Below are 17,423 nucleotides of genomic sequence, written 5' to 3'. Positions count from 1 at the left end.
ACTTATCATAATCATTCTGCTCCCACTAGCATAATCAGCATTATTAGCATAACACTTATGCTACCACTAGCTTTGACATGTATTCAGAAATCAGCTGGACTTCTAGAAATCAATACTTTATTGACTTTCTGATACGAGATGCTTCGATAAAACCTTATCAAAGCTTCTCAAAATCATACACTTTTCCCTAGATAACTCACATGTGTGTCTAAACAATTACGAAGAGGGATGTCGTAATGATAATGTTTAGACCTTTTGCCATTCTCACTAGTCGACGTTAGTGTGCCGGTTAACCACACACGCTTCTCTAACGACTTTGAGAATGCAAATATCACAATTGCTATCTACTTAAGATCTACTTAGTGAAAGCGTTTCCTCATCGGAGAGAAGCCTTATGACACTTAGATTTTTATGGTGTATGTGTTCCTATCCATATGAATTTTTCAAAACCATAATCATAAAGACAAGTTTAGTGACAAAATCAAACTCATATGGACTGAACATGTTCAATCTTACTTTCTTGCCACCTGGCAGCACAAGGGCCTGCCATGTCTTCCAAATTATTATGCAAGCAACTGAGAACTCATAGAACTCACATGCATAGTCAACTTTAACCGGAATGGGCATAAAAACAAGAATTATGTCAACACGATAGGTTATAAACCTCAAGTCATGTGCTAGTGATAAACTACAGGTTTTATTCTTGATTAGTTATTGAAACTCTTTCAAGATCTTTAAGACTCCCACTGTCCTCTTGACACATAAGACTCTCTTTCCAAGAACCATTCCTTGACAAACAAATATTCAAGAGATAGTGCGGATTCTTATTAAGGCAAACACTTCACGTAATTGGTCACAGTTGGTCTTTGTCTTAGCCAAGACATCACAACTTGCCAATTTCAAATGTACAAGAGTAGAAGACATTTTATTCTACATTTGACAAGTGTTATAAACATTTCTTTATGTCACTCAAGGTTACAATCTTGGAGCATCACTCTAAGAATTGTTTTGGAACGAAGTATGAATCATCTTCTTGATTTAACCATTTCAATAATTCATGACTCCTCTTCTTATCCATAAGAACGCACTAAGATGTTCTTAGAGGATCAATTGTGATATGGTTTTACATAATCATTAAGATGATCATAAAACACGATACTAAAGTACTCTCCCATTTTTTAGAATGGAGAAACTTTTATCTTTCTGCCTAATTTGATTCTTCTCATTCGTTCTGCCATACACTGAGACTTTTCCAATGTTTCAGAATTATACTTAAACTTGTAAGTATAACCATATTTACTAAACTTTAGTAAATCATGACGAATAGTCTTATCGATCTTTGTGGTGGACCTTGACCAGTGCACAAGAATGTGTACTCAATCCCTTAGTCCTTCACTTGAGCTACATATACATGTGATCAAGGAATTAGTCTTAATTGACCAAAAAACGGGACTTCTCATTCATCATACAATACAAGTTGCATGATTCCAAGTTTCTATCCAACCGAAACTTGGGTGATGAGAATCTTTCCTTATTTGGTAAATTATGACACTACCACAAATGAAAGAATCTAATGCATTTTCCAATATTGCTATTAATGGAATCATATAAACAACAATTTTCACAAATGCCATTGTAAGGAAACTTAAAATGAGATAAAATAAAAATAAAATTTTTCTGTATTTACAAAAATTTGCGGAAAAACTTTTCCTCACAATGAAATTACAAATGAAAACAATGTTGTTATTTATTCTTAGGCAATTTATCACAACTCTTAAGCAGAAGCTCAAAATTCTGATATTCGAACCATGCGATCCAAACCCATTTTCGGGATCAGAATCATCTTACTCTTCTTTTAATCTTCCTCTCCTTTTCATCGATCCTTCAAAACATCAAAATGCGACCTAGTCACATCATGTAATAAGAATATCTAAATAGGAACTTAATAGAGTTAGATAGTGGACTTTACCCGAAGTAGAGTCAAAATTTTGACTTTACCATCCTTATGATCATTCAGGTAAATAGGGCAGCTTCGCAACCAATGCCCCTTCTTTTGGAAAAAGAAGCATATGGACTCTTTAGGAACGGTTTATGGGACTATCTTAGACTTATCCTTTCTCTTTACCATTTAGTCAACCGGGTTGACTATGGCCGATCCCTTTCCATTGGGAAGAGAAAGCTTTTTTGGAATTCTAATGTTACCATTTTCAATGTCCATGGAAGTTGGGAAGTTGATCTTCCAATCAAATTTGCTTTTCCAGTGCTCCAAATCATTGTTGATTCGGCAGCAACAAGCAAATAGGTAAGATTATTAAGGGTCATGTCATGGTCTGTCATATAGCAGTCCTTAAGGAACTCACTATATGACTTAGCAAGTGATTGAAGAACCTAGTCAACAACCAACTTCCTCAAGACTTTGACACCCAACACTCCCGGCTTGTCAATATGTGACTTCATCTCCAAGATGTAAGCACACATAGACTTTCCATCTTGCCAATAGGGCTTGAGTGACCTAGAAGTTTGTGGGTTAGGGAGAATTTTTGGAAGAGGTGGAGGAAGTGAAGTATGATTTCCTGTCCCATTAATCCACAACAAAGGGATTAATCTTTCACCTTGATTTCCATGTGGGATATCATATTCATTAGGAAAGCTTGTTACAAAAGATTTGGCCAGATCATAGTTGTCTGAACTTAGACATCTATAAGGGAGAAATTCAAGTTAGTTGATTTAAGTCCTTAATATAACACCCAATATGAAATATTAAGGCTAGGACCCAACACAATATTTTATAACTTGGAAGAAGGATGTCGTAATCCAAGCTATAAAATATTTGAAGGTAGGCGAATGACGACTCACCAATTTCCACCATGAAAAACGAAACATGTATTAGGTTTTAATTGGATTGAAACTCCTAGATCTTTTGAGATTCATTGAACTTTTCAATGGCATGTTTAAATCTCGATTGTGCCCTCTCAAGTTTGTGACTGGGATGCCGAGGATCACATACAAGGTGTGAATAACCATGCAAATTAACTTGGTACCCTTAATTTTATCACCTAATCGATGTGCCGGTTAACCACACGCGCTCCACCAATCTATGATAAACATTAAGTTACCCTTTGCCACTCTTACTAGTCCATCTTAGTGTGTCGGTTAACCACACACGCTCCACCAACGACTTAGTAATGTACAAAGTGTAATTTCATGGGTTAGCACCAAATTCATATTTTCCTAAAGTAACTAAGATTGGGAATTTATAAGTGTTTAGTTACTTTATATTTATCATTATACTTTTAATGAAGGGAGAATTAGAGTCCTATCCTACCCGTTCGGCTAACGACCCTCCACCAGTCAAGGAAGCCGTGGGTGAGAGTGGACACCCATTAAACTGTCATTTTATAGGCAGTCACCTTATACCCCCTTATAGACCGACTTCGTGAATGAGGCCTATTAATAATAAGATTGACTTTACTCTTATACATATATATATAAATATTAAACCTATAATATTATAATAGTATAAGAGTTGAATTTTAAACTATTTAAAATTCTAGGGTGGAACTAAAGTATTCAAAAGTGCAACTTTACAAATTCCAAAACTTGAGGGAAAGTTTTGAACAATTCAAGAAACTTTTGGAATCCATAACATATGAGTTTAATATAGGTTTTAAAGACTTTAATGAAGAGACTCTTGAACATCCTAACTTGAGGACAAGTTATGGAGTCCATAAAACTAGTTATGAGAAAAGACTCTTCAATTATGTAACCTATAGCTTTAATGAAGATTTAACACAAAACAAACTTTTGGTTTTACATAACTTGAGGACAAGTTATGGAATCCATTAAAAGCCATTTAGATCATCTAATAAACAAACAAACATGTCAAGAAAACCTATGATCTAGATTAAACTCATATAAACAAGACAATTCAAATCAAACAATTTTCATGTAATTAGCCTAACCATTAAACTAATACAAAACATGAAACTTTTGATAATTATCTTTTGAATTGGATTAGAATGATCATTACCACATCAAAAACAGGTTTATTAGTTCAAAAACAGCTTAGGGTAATGATTCTAGTCCAATTCCAGCCTTAAAAGTCGAAAATATGCACTCTGGGCCTCCTACTCATCGAGTCTATGAACCTACTCGACGAGTAGGATGATTTTGTTCATGGACTCGGCGAGTCCCCCACTGGACTCGGCGAGTCCACAGTCTAGACAACTAGAAAATCGATTTTTTTAGCAATTTGCATCAAGTATAAATGAAAACAAGCCTTGGCTCTGATACCACTGTAGGGTTTTGAGCATTCTAACACTCCTATGGTGTGCATGCAACCCTATATGCTTTGGATCTATGTTTACACGATTATACATCCAAATATAAAAAATTCCAAAGCATCATCCTAACTAGCATATTATGGAACAACTATACTACAAAAAGTCTAGTTAGATGACATACCTTTTGATGGAGCTTGATGTCTTGAACCTTTAAGAGCTTAGTGCCCCAAGTGTTGCACCTCAAATGTTCACACAACACCACCAACTATTGGAATAACTTGAGAAGAAGTATACTTTGGTTCTCTCTATGAAATTCAGCCTTGCCCTCTTAGTGACCACATTCTAGTGCCAATTTCATTAACCAAGGGGTCCTTTATATAGTGTGGCTCATTAGGGTTACACCATGTAAACCCATGACTTTCCATTTCCTTCATGATCCATGGATTTTAACCTCCATGGAGTATCCATGGGTTACCACATGGGTTAAGTCCAACATGAAGAACAATGGATCACTAGCCCACATATATAAGAAAGAATGATTTATATAATCAATCCCCATATATTTAATTAGTCTCTTTTGATCACAAAATTAATTCCAAATTGATTCTTGATCAATATTAATTAAATAATAGGATTTCATATTAATATATTATAACTTATAATATATTAATATAAATCATAAATAACCTTTTTCTCATTTTGTCTATCCAAATGTTCCGATGCCATGCAACCCAAATGGACCATGCTACTCTTGGGTCGAATACATATCAATAATAGTTATGGGCTTAGACATCTAATCCAACAATAAGCTGCTGGAAGAAGTATCTAGCCTGAAATATTGACAGATAATATCAATAAAGTGATGAAGGTAAAAGAAATATGTTTTTACTTGAAGGAAGTAAAAGACAGTTGATGTGATGTTATTAATATCTTATATATTTATATATTAATTAATTTTCTTATGAAAGATTAGCACAACAAGTTTGGAATAAATTAAAAACAGGGAGCATACCATAAATCTTATAAAGTATCCAGTATAGATACATACTTGATAAGATTGAAAGATGTTTCTTATGAAGTATCCATAATACGAGTGTTTCCTTTTCACTTAATGCAAAAAGAATTACTTAATAGAAGGGAAAGTAAGGAATGATGAATAATAAATAAATAATAAATAATAATACCTCTCAAACATGATGCTACACTTCCATTAGCCATGTAGGGGTGAACAAGTAATCTTTCAGTTGGTGTCATACAGCAACGAGGGACCCGTCTGCTAATTGCCCTTTTAAGACTTTTCCAAATCTGCCCCTACCCAATATGTTTTTATTGCTGAAACTATCCGTTGCCACTTGTAATTATGTTAAAGAAAATCTTTTAAGTTCTCCTAAATGAACTTCTGGATCTTCTTCAGATGTACACACATGTCTTCAAGTCAATTAATTGAATATGTTTTTTTAACCATTTGAAGAAAAAAAATTAATGACTAACCAGGCAAATCAAAGAAAAACTCTTGAGGCTTTAGACGTTGCCACCGTCAAATTGAAAGAGCTTAACGAGTATTTCCTTTGAAAATAATGAACATATTGTATTCTATACATTCAAAAATTCATAAGTTAAATGATTTGTAATTTTAGGTAGAGATGAAGTGAAGAAGAGAGATAGGGGGAATTAGTAGACTACGTATTGTTGGAGTGATGTAGTCCATACTGTAATGAAAGCAGCAACAAAAGCTTTAGCATTAAAACTCGCATGTGTAACAGTGCAGACAACAACACCAAGAAGAACAACCAAAATACGCAGCTTTGTGTCTCGCGAATATCGAATCTTGGCAAATGTAACTTCAAATAAACATGATACTGGGATCATACTCAACATTGCTATCTGGGATTTTACAAGTCAATCAAAGAATTCAAGATTCATTTAATTTGAATGCAGTGTTATGTACATTATTACTAGTTTACTACTACATACCTGGTAGAATCCTACTGAGTTCCACATTACACTGATGTTCATTCCAACAATGGAGAAGTTGGAAAACAGGACAAACTTCATAAGTTCTGAAGTGGGAAGATGTGAGGGTTGGATGTACCCCAGCCACCTAAGAACAAGGGTCATCGAGGTGGTAGTCACAAAAGAATAAATACAAATAACAAAATAAAATAGCAACAACCAATTTTAATTTTATTGAGGATTAAGATTGAAAGATTTGTTTGAATTACCTGAGGAAGTATATAGTCATAGCCAAAGCTGGCAGTGACTTCTCTTGACATGTAACTGTACATCATATCAGTTGCTAGAGAAACCTAGGCAAAATGAGGCAAAAATAACAATTAATTATTAATAACTTTGAATAAATCTAATAACATAATTATTGAGAAATTTGAGTTGGTTACCTTTTCAGACACTTTCTGAACACAACTAAGAGCAACCATTCTAGTGCAGGCTATTTGTCACAAGGCAACTTGCAAGAGATTATGGAATTAATTTTCATTATATATTTATTTATATCTAAAAGACAAACATATGTAAGTAAGAGCAAAATTACCATTTTGTCCTAGTTGGAATTGTGTCATGTAATCACTACCCTGCATCAAGAAAAAAACGATTCATTATAACAAATATTAGGTGGTGGAGCCTTGTTGAAAAGTCATGGGAATAACACGAAATACATCAATTATATTTTTTATTTATCCTAAATTATGCATTAATATAACATACCTGATGGACCTGATATTTGATAAGTTCTGGACTCAAGGAATCAGGAGGTTTTATCCATATGATTTGACCCTCAGGTCAATTTGTTAAGAGCCCAAGCCTTCTTCAAGCAGCAACCATGGTACATTCTTGTAATAAAATAGGATGTTAACCAGATAAACATTATACAACATTTCATTATAAAGTATTTACACTTTAAAAATAGATTTAGGGAATGAAAAAAAATTAACCTTCTGAATGTTATGATTAATGCGATGCTCATCATTTAGACTTTGACTAAATTATTTGACTGTATTCTAAACCAAATGGTGCTCTCCACCGAACTAGAGAAGATACGCATGGTGCATGTGTAGTTAAAACATCAAACCATAGCATTGGAATGCACATCCATGCCTCGTATTCAGATGATGTAGTTTGACTGTGTTAACTAAATCCATTCCGAGAACTGGTGACCTTTTCTTCAGTATCATCTGCAAATAACCCTTCATTCTCATCTTGATCTTTGAAGTCAATGATATTCCTATCAACAGTTTTGTGTATTTAACTGTGTAGAAAATAACAAGGGAAGTATCACGCTTACAGTTCTTGCAAATAGTTTAAGAAGAACAAGCATAAATATAGATCAAGGCTGTTATTTACTCCCATGCTCATATTATCAATAGTTGTTTTCTATGAAGTATTTGGTATTCAAAAACAAGGTGGAACACTTCTTTAAGATGAAGGATATTCTTTTGATCTATGATAGAACAAAAGAATCGCCTTTATCTTGAAGAAAGGTTCCAACTTGTGTTTGAATGCTACCTACTACAGAAAACAAGTGACTTTTGGAACGAACCAATGTTGCCTGCTCAAAGAGACAAACAAAATTACATCAGATTATCCCTACAAACATCATACATACACATATACTAGCTAGAGTACTTGATTGTTACCTTTGTGTCTCTAGATTTAATATATACTCATCTCCAAAACAGTTGACTACAGGTGGTAATTTTGAATCTGACTCCTTACAACACGGGATGAATCATTGACTTAAATTCTGGCTTCCAACATCTACAACCTGAAAAGAAATATATATCATTCTCATGAAATAACTCAACAGTTGAGAGAAACAGAAGGATTGCTTACATATATCATTCTCTCATGTCCTGATATCATTAACCGAGAAGAATCACAAGTAAATATCATGGAATGGGAAGAAGGTCTTATTTAGCACAATACACCTAGCGAAGGATTGCCTTCTGTTCTTTCAGACACACAATACACATGGTTAAGCTCTTCTTTAGCACCAGCATCTCTTGCCCCCATAAACTGCCAGTTGCTTCTTCTTGAACTTGATTGTGCAGCATGCTCAACTGCAACTTCCATTTGCTTAATTTGCTCATGTAATGACCACATAGCAAGAACCCCTACACAAAAAACCAAACAAAACACAAATCAACAACAAATATTCATTAGCAAAAACAAAAACAAAAAAGTCGAAAATACCCTTTAGGTTAAGAGGAGAGGTCGTCATTCCAAAAACAGATGGAGAAGAAGAGAACAATCTTTGTACCTGATTTAGGGAATAAAAGAATCTTTAGAGATTGAATGTAAGAGAAAGAAATCTAGGGAACATACATGAAGAAGAAGAGAACAATCTTCGAATCTGATGCCTCCTCCGCTTTTGTTTTCCACATCTTGATGCTTCCGATCGTACCTTGAACCTCTGACTTTCGATCCCAAATCTGACTTGCAACGTTCGATTTCTGATCTTCAACCTCTAATTCGAGTCATATAGTTTCGAATCTCAGAAAATTGACCTTGCTACCTCCTCTTTATAATGAAAGAGGAGTCTCAAATCTGAGAGAAAAATGACGAGTCGCCGACTTAAAATGGATTAGAGTAGATGGGAGGTGAAGTGGGGGGGTCTAGGGCGGGGGTTTTAATTTTTGCGATAGAATAGGTGGGGGTTTTAATTTTTGCTATCAAATAGGCAGGGGCTAGTTTTTTGTGATTTCATTTTCCCCTTTAAATCGCGTGTTTCATTAAAAAAAATATAAAGCGACCCGCTCACATGACGCACATTTTATGCTAGGCGCCCTCTGTATTTCTTTTTTTATTTACTGACACTAATTTTAGGGCATGCACAAATGCGTGTCCTAAATCCTTTAAATTTTAGGAGAGATGACATTGTTTTACGTCACACAATTTTGCGTATCGTAAATCGTGCGTGTCATAAATTGGATGTCATTAAAGGCCTGTTTTCTAGTAGTGATGCATGTGGATGGAATTTCATTGCTTCTGTTGCTTTTTGATCTAACATTTTACATCTATCATCAATTGGTATCTCCTCATTTGTCATCTCTTCAATCTAATTACATATATTAAATATTTATTTTGTTAGAATTTTGTTAATCTATTAACATATATATATATATATATATATATATATATATATATATATATATGATATAAATGCTACTTACTATGATTCCTGTTGGAAAATAAAATCTTAATGCAAATCCTTTTGTTTTCTGCTCTCATCATTTAACAGAATTGACCAATAGTCAGAGACTTTGTGGTGGATGTAGGCACCTGGGATTAATGTTTCAAAAAAAATTCTTTCTACTGCATCCCCATTTTTTGTTTTGAATATGATTTCCCTATTAAATTTTTATTGAAATAAGCAAAAGTTGTAATACAATTTTTTTAATATTCAATTAAGTTTTGATTTTTTTAAAAAAAAATTTACAACTTAATTTTAATGAACTTTTATTAACATATTGACTTACTCGTGGCCCCTTTTCATTGAGAATATAGAGTTTGCAATTAGCATCTCTTCAGCAAATACCACATCTTTCACTTCAACTGTGTTACCATTGTATCGAGAGAAGTAACGATCTATTGGTTTATATATATTCTTTCTGTTTTGATCCTTTTTTCTACATGTTAATCTTTCCTTGATCTTGTAGCACGCTTTGGAGAGTTTACATCATCTTTGATATGTGGTGTTAGACCAAGTGAAACAGATGGTTGAGAAGATGGTTTTTGAACAGATGGTGTGGAAGTTATTTCATCTTATTTTTGTTTTGGACTTTTAGGTAAAGCATTTTTATGTAAACTTTCTTGAACAACTTTGTCAACCAAAGCATAAATTGTTGGTGACTCTAATGGTGGTGTGAAAGTTGACGATTTGGGAATAGATTGAGAATCAGTAACTGTTGGTATTTTTTGAGTTGTATTGACTTAGTCTCCTTCTTCAGTTTCTTCATGTGTGGTTGTTGTTTGATCCACAACCATTTCTTGATGTTCTTGTTGGGCTTATTAATGTTGTGTCAAATATGTACTTTATAGGTTTATTTTACCGAGATGGGCCTATCAATTCTCGTGTTTAGTGCTTATCCATCTAGCCTATATATTGCATGCATGTAACAATTAGGGTAAAGGATTGTATTTCCTTACCTAGCTCTCACAGAGAAGTTCACGTTGAACTCTTTTAGAGATTTGATAATTAAATTATTCGGCACTACTTTGATCTTCATTGTTTTTGTTATTTAATTCACATCTATATAAAATTTGTCGATCTTAGTAATTATTATTCTACAATAGGTATCATAGCAGGAGATAGTGTAATTAATTCGATACTCTTCTGTCGAGTTATTACTAGGGTTTTTCGTTTTTGTTGAATCTGTTCTTGTTGGCTCAATCGCTTCAATCGGTTGTAGGCAGTAGATCTAGATCTCCATTTTCTCTCTAGTACTCGATTCACGTTTTTACACATCTGATTCTATATCCATTCATGTGAATTGTTGTTAAGATGGCCAACGAAGATCCAAATGCTCTTTCATTCAACGTTTCCAGCAGTATTGGATCCACGACTAGGATTCCAATCCTTTTTCCTCAAGAATATGAAGTCTGGGTGTTGCACTTTGAAGACTATGTTCTTGGAATCGAAGAACATGGAGCCACAATATGGCATGCAATAACGGAGGAAACATACAAGTTTTTTGGTATAAACCAGAAGATCAAAACCTTGGATGAATATAATAAACTCCTTCTTGAACAAGAAGAGGTTAAAAACGATGAGAAGAATAAACTTATGGCTAACATAAAAGATAATTATTCGCTTCTCTCTTCCTCCAGATATGTTTCGTCTCATGAGCGCTTGTACTACTGCTAAAGAAATATGGGATAGGCTGAAAGAGCTCTAATCAAGTGATGCTGATATGGAACACTTTGTGCAAACATTGTTGTTGTCGGTGTTCGGAGGATTTTAACAGAAATCTGATGAAACACTGAATCAGACATTCAATCGTTTCAACCATTTTTTGAGCAGGATGTTGAAAAATAATCTCAAGCGTGAAATCATTGAACAGAAGGTCACATTTATGAAAGGGCTAAGACCTAAATGGAAGGCTGTTGTTTCCAAGGTCAAGGCTCATCAAAAGTTTAAAAGATACACCTTGGCTAAATTGGTAAGAATTTTGAAGTCTCAAGAAGCTGAAGTAACATAAGATGCAAGGTTGTTACGAGTATGGGATTGTTAGCATTGGTTGTAAAGGGAAAGAAGTTTTCTGAAGAAAACTCTGAATCAGACCTTTCTCAGAGTGAAATCGCAAACGAAGAATATGCGCTTATGGTATCCAATCCGAAAAAGTTCTTTGAGAAGAAATATTCTAGATTCAGAAACAAAAACAAGCAAGGCAACTTCAGTTCGGAAAATCCTAGAGAGGATAGCTTTAAGAACCCTACAAATAACGAGGAGAAAAAGGAGAAGAAGTTGTTAGGCGATTCAGGCTATTATTGCAATTACTGTCATGGTAAGAATCACTTTGGAAAAGAGTGTATGTTAAGGAAGAGAAATGAGAAGAGTGAATCTGAGAAGGATGAAGCCTACTATCTTCGGAAGATAGAGGAGGCTTCAGAAAAAGAAAACATCTACTGCAAAGCCGGTGTTGATCGTACAGGAAGGAAGTGACGATGAGGGAAGAGGTGAAGTCTTGTCTACCAACTCTGAAGATGAAGAAGTAAGAAAACCCACTCATGGGGGTTTCTTTGTTGCAGAGTCAGAAGTGAAGAGTTATGAAGGTAGATGTTTGATGGTTCAGAACGGAGCTTTGGAACATAGGGGATATGCTACTCATGAAGGTCGAGCTTCCAAAATCTGCTTTTCTGCGAAGACGATTTCGGAGCAAGTAAATGAATGCGAGAAGTTGGTTGACAAGGTACATTCTATACTTTTATCTCTTAACATTCGTGTTTCACGTTATGATTCTGAACTAGATGATGTAGAATATATTGTGTCTAATTTTAGTAATAGTCTAAAACGAACTCGTCTAAGTAATATTAATCTGACTGATCAACTCAACATGGCAACATTTAAAAGTGAAGAGAGGAGATTAAAAATTAAAGCTTTGGAATTAGAGCTTACTAGGAAAAGAGATGATGTAATTTTCCTTAAGAAAGACAGTCGTGCTCTTATGAAACAAAGAAATATTTTATGTTTAATAGCTAAGCGTTTATATTTCAATATTACTCAATTGCATCTTGATTGTGAAATAGGAAAAGGTTTGCACAAAATGATTTTGCCCTTTCTTGAATTGAAAGAGGATGAAATCGATGCAGAATGTTATAAGTGCGAATCCATTGTTTCTTCTCATGCTTATCGTGTTGGTCTTGAGAAAATAGAATAATACATAAAGTCCATACAACACAAAATGATGTTGAAAAATACTTTAACTGAAAAAGATAAGGAATAAATCAAATTGACATCCATGCAGAAGTATGACTTATTATGCAAGAAGTTGAAATCGGAAAATTATCCTGAACATGAGGATATTTCTTATTTCGATGAAAGCGAAATGAGTGAGATTTTTGTAGAGGATGAAGTTGACTGCTTAGGTTTTGTACAGATTTTTGATGAACCTAAGAAATGTTTAATTTCTGAAAATTCAGTGGAATTTGTTAAAATTGCTGAAAATAAAAGTTCTAAGGTGTTAAAAGAAAAACAACTGTTTTTCTAAAGGTTCAAATTGTACCAAATCAAGTGTTCGTAACTAAAGGACTGGACAAAATTGACACTTCGAAATTAATGTCCAAGGTTAATACTGATAATGTTGATGGATGTAATGAGTTCTCCTGGTTCGCACCAATCGACAATGGAGATGAAACAAAAGGTCTTTCAGAAATGACCTCTTGGAAAAGCAAAGGGAAATATGTTTCGGAACCACTGAACCGTGTTGAATTTCGTTACGATCAGGAAGGGCCAAGTGGCACAAAAGATGCTCCCACTGAAACCTCTTCAGAACAGCAAGAAACACTAGTTAGAAAGGAGAAAAAGAAAGCTAACATTCACAAATCAGCTAAAGAGTTGATCGCTAAGAAATGAACGTTGAATTCTAGATATATAAAAAATTTGAAAGAAAGAAAGAATTTTTGGAAAAATAAGAATTCAAATCAAAGTTCTCTTAATTCAGAAAGAGTTTCAATTCATAATAAAAATTCTTCTCCAATTCCAAAACCACAATCAAAATCTTTTTCAAATCCTCATGTTTCATCACCACAAGTTACAAAATCGCATGTTTCATAACCTTGTGAAAAGCCAAAAACTAATTGTTCTCCAAAACCACAATTTTCAAAACCAGTCAATACATCAAACGATGTTAAGGGCAAAAGTAAAGTTGTTTCGGAACCAAAGATTTCTCTCGAAGAATACGAAGCAAATTTGAAAAAGGAGGAAAAGGTTTTTGTGAAGAAGATGGCTAAAAACATAAAGAATTTATTCAACGAAAAATAATTCCCGTTGAAATAAATCTTTGCAATCACAAAGTGGAAGTTTTCAAAATCGAAAAGGGAAAGAACCACGTTTTGAAAAGAAAATCTTTCTGGGTTGATAAAAATCTAATTTTTCCTATTGTTAAAAAATCCTCACCAAAACCCGAGATGGTTTGGGTACCTAAATCTCTCTAATTCTTGCAGGTAATGTGTGACCAACAGTACGATTCCGAATGGTACATCGGCAATGACTATTCTCGTCACATGACTGGGAGAAGAGAAAAATTGCGAAAGTATAGGTCGTTATCTGATGGTGGTAGAGTAAAATATGGAACTAATGCTAGTGGTGAAATCAAAGGCTACGGGATGATTACGAACGGAGAATTCTCCATTCGGAAGGTAGGATATGTTGAAGGACTGCAACGCAATCTAATAAGTGTTTCGCAATTGGTTGTCCGTACCGGTCTGAAGGTATCGTTCAATGATGAAGGCTCAGAAATTATTGAAAAGAAAACTAAGGTTGTACTTCTAAAATCAAAATGAAAGGGAGAGATGTATCCACTGGACTTAAAACCGATCAAAGGGAAGCCATCCATTTGTCTGCCATAGAAGGGAAGCATATTCGGATGATAGTTGCCTATGCCATAGAAGGTTGTCCCATCTGAACTTCAAAGACATTAACAAGCTAGTAATTGGTGATTTGGTTCTTGGTCTACCTCTTCTAAAATTCGGGAAGGAACATATGTGCGCTGCTTGTGAGCTCCGAAAGCAAAGCAGAAAAAGTCACTCTTCAATAATCAACACCAAGATTATTGAACCACTTCAACTAATGCATATTGATTTGTGTGGACCATCTGCTATTGAAAGCGTCGTCGGTAACAAGTACATTCTAGTTATTGTTAATGATTTTTCTAGATTTACGTGGGTGTTTTTTCTTAAACAAAAATCTGAAGCAACTTAGAATTTTATAGACTTTATCAAGCAGGTTGAACTTCAATTATGAAAACTTGTTTGGAAAATTCGCAGTGACAACGCTTCTGAATTTAAGAACCAAGTGTTTGAGGAATTCTTAATCAGAAAAGGAATTTCTCACAATTTCTTATCGCCCTATACTCCACAGCAGAATGGTGTTGTTGAAAGGAGAAACCGCTCTCGTTGCGAAGCTTCTAGGACGATGTTATCATTTGCGAATATTCCTCTCTACTTCTGGGCTGACGCAATAGCAACTGCAAGTTTCACACAGAACCTTTCGTTGATCAACAAAAGATTTCTCATCACTCCTTATGAGATCTTGAACAATAGAAAATCGAATGTCAAATTCTTCCATTTGTTCGGATCTAGGTGCTTCATTTTCAATTGTAAAGAACGTCGTACAAAATTTGATATGAAAGCAGATGAAGGAATCTTTCTGAGTTATTCTTTGACTTCAAAAGCATATAGGGTTCTGAACAAGAAATCGAATAAGATTAAAGAAACCTACTATTTCACCTTCGATGACAACTACATGAAAAATTATCAAAAACAAGATTGTCAGTCTGGGGAAATTTTTCCGTCAACAAAATCCATGACGATTCCTCTCATGCAATTATATGAGGAATTCATGAATTTGTTTGATGAGCCCGAAAAGGTAATGTCTTTAGAATCAAAGGCTAAGGATAATAAGGAAGATGAATTAAAGAAAATCATTGACGAGGCTACTAGAGATGTTGGAACAGAGACACCTATTCCAAAGGCTTCTGAAATTTCACCTCAGCCACAACCTGCTAATGCTCCAGTCGAGGCGGAGAGTTCCACTTCCGTTTCCAATGCTGATATACCAGGGGGAGGGTTCCGCTTCAACCTCAAAAACTGATGCACCTGCTTAGGGGGAGAATTCCAATCCAGAAGTTCACACTGATATTCCATTCCAGGGGGAGGATCCAATACAAAATGATGATTCTGAAGTACAATCAGAATTTGAGGATGTTGTTCCTGAAATCAATCCAACATTTGATTCGAACTATCCACCTATGACAAAGTGGACCAAGGATCATCCAAAATCTCAAGTCATTGGAGACTCATCTTCGGACGTTCTTACAAGAGCTCAACAAAAGTGTAAACAAACTGCATTATTTTCAAAAGTGGAATTTTGCATGTTTAATTCCTTCATTTCTAAAATTGAGCCCAAAACTGTGAAGATTTCTCTTGATCATGCAGATTGGGTGCAAGCTATGCAGGAAGAACTTAACGAATTTGAGCATAAAAAAGTATGGAGATTAATTCCTACTCCGAAGGATGCGTCAGTGGTCGGATTAAAATAGATATTTCGGAATAAGCTAGACAAGGAAGGAAACGTGATCCGAAACAAAGCTCAGTTAGTTGTTAAAGGGTATTGACAGGAGGAAGGTATAGACTATGATGAAACATTTTCACCGGTTGCTAGGCCGGGATCTGTTTGGATTTTCCTTGCTTATGCAGCAAACAAAAATTTCGAAGTCTATCAAATGGACGTGAAATGTGCGTTTCTGAACGGTGAACTAGAAGAGACGGTCTATGTGGAACAACCATCAGGTTTCGTAAATGAAAAATATCCAAATCATTTCTATATTTTGGACAAGGTTGTGTATGGTCTAAAGCAAGCACCTCATGCACGATATGAAACCCTAACTCAATTTCTGAAACAATCCAAATTTAAACAAGGTTCGGTCAACCCAACCTTCTTTCGTAAGAAAGATGGTGACAATCTGATAATTGTTTAGATTTATTTTGATGACATCATTTTCGGATCCACTGATCCTAAATTGACAGCTGAATTCTGAAAACTGATGGAAACTAAATTTGAAATGAGCTCAATGAGTCCTATTAACTTTTTCCTTGGTTTAAACTTTAAACAGAGTTGAGAGGGTATATTCTGTTGGATAAGGTGTCCAATTCCATAACTATATTTAGTATGTACTTGACCCGATTTGGCATTGTCCATTTGGGTTGCTCAGCATCTCAACATTTGGATATACAAAATGAGAAAAGGACACTTATGGTTTGTTAATATATTATAAGTTCTAATATATTAATATGAAATCATATTATTTAAGTATTATTGATCAAGAATTAATTTGGAATTAAGTTTGTGATAAAAAAGAGACTAATTAAATATATGGGGTTTGATTTGTAAATCACTCATTCTTATATAGTGGGCTTATGGTGCATGATTCACTAGATTGTGCTAGGACCCATTGGGTGCTCCATAGATGCTCCATGGAGGTTAAAACCCATGGATCATAGGGGAAATCAAAAGCCATGCACATTAGGGTTTACATGGTATAACCATACATGTGGCACACTATATAAACAACCTCATAAGGAGCAAAATCGGCAACTAAGACAAGAGCAAGGAGGTCTAGCCGATTATGAGTGAAAGTGTTCTACTAGTTTTTTATATTACAAGTACCCCATGCCATGCTAGCTAGGATGAGAACCTTGGAAAATTCTTATTTGCATGTATATTAGAGGAAACATAGATCCAAGGTTTCTAGGGTTGCATGTACACCATAGGAGTGTTCGAATGCTCAAAACCCATCAGTGGTATCAGAGCCAAGGCTTGTTTTCAATTATACATGACGCTAAATGTTTTTCCAAAGTTGAAAATCTTCCATTTTTGCTTCTGAGTACTCACCACGACGTAGCAGT

This window comes from Lactuca virosa, chromosome 3, assembly GCF_052849685.1.
Source record: "Lactuca virosa cultivar CGN04683 chromosome 3, Lactuca_virosa_CGN04683_v6, whole genome shotgun sequence".
Classification (NCBI taxonomy): domain Eukaryota; kingdom Viridiplantae; phylum Streptophyta; class Magnoliopsida; order Asterales; family Asteraceae; genus Lactuca; species Lactuca virosa.
This window is presented reverse-complemented; position numbering follows the sequence as displayed.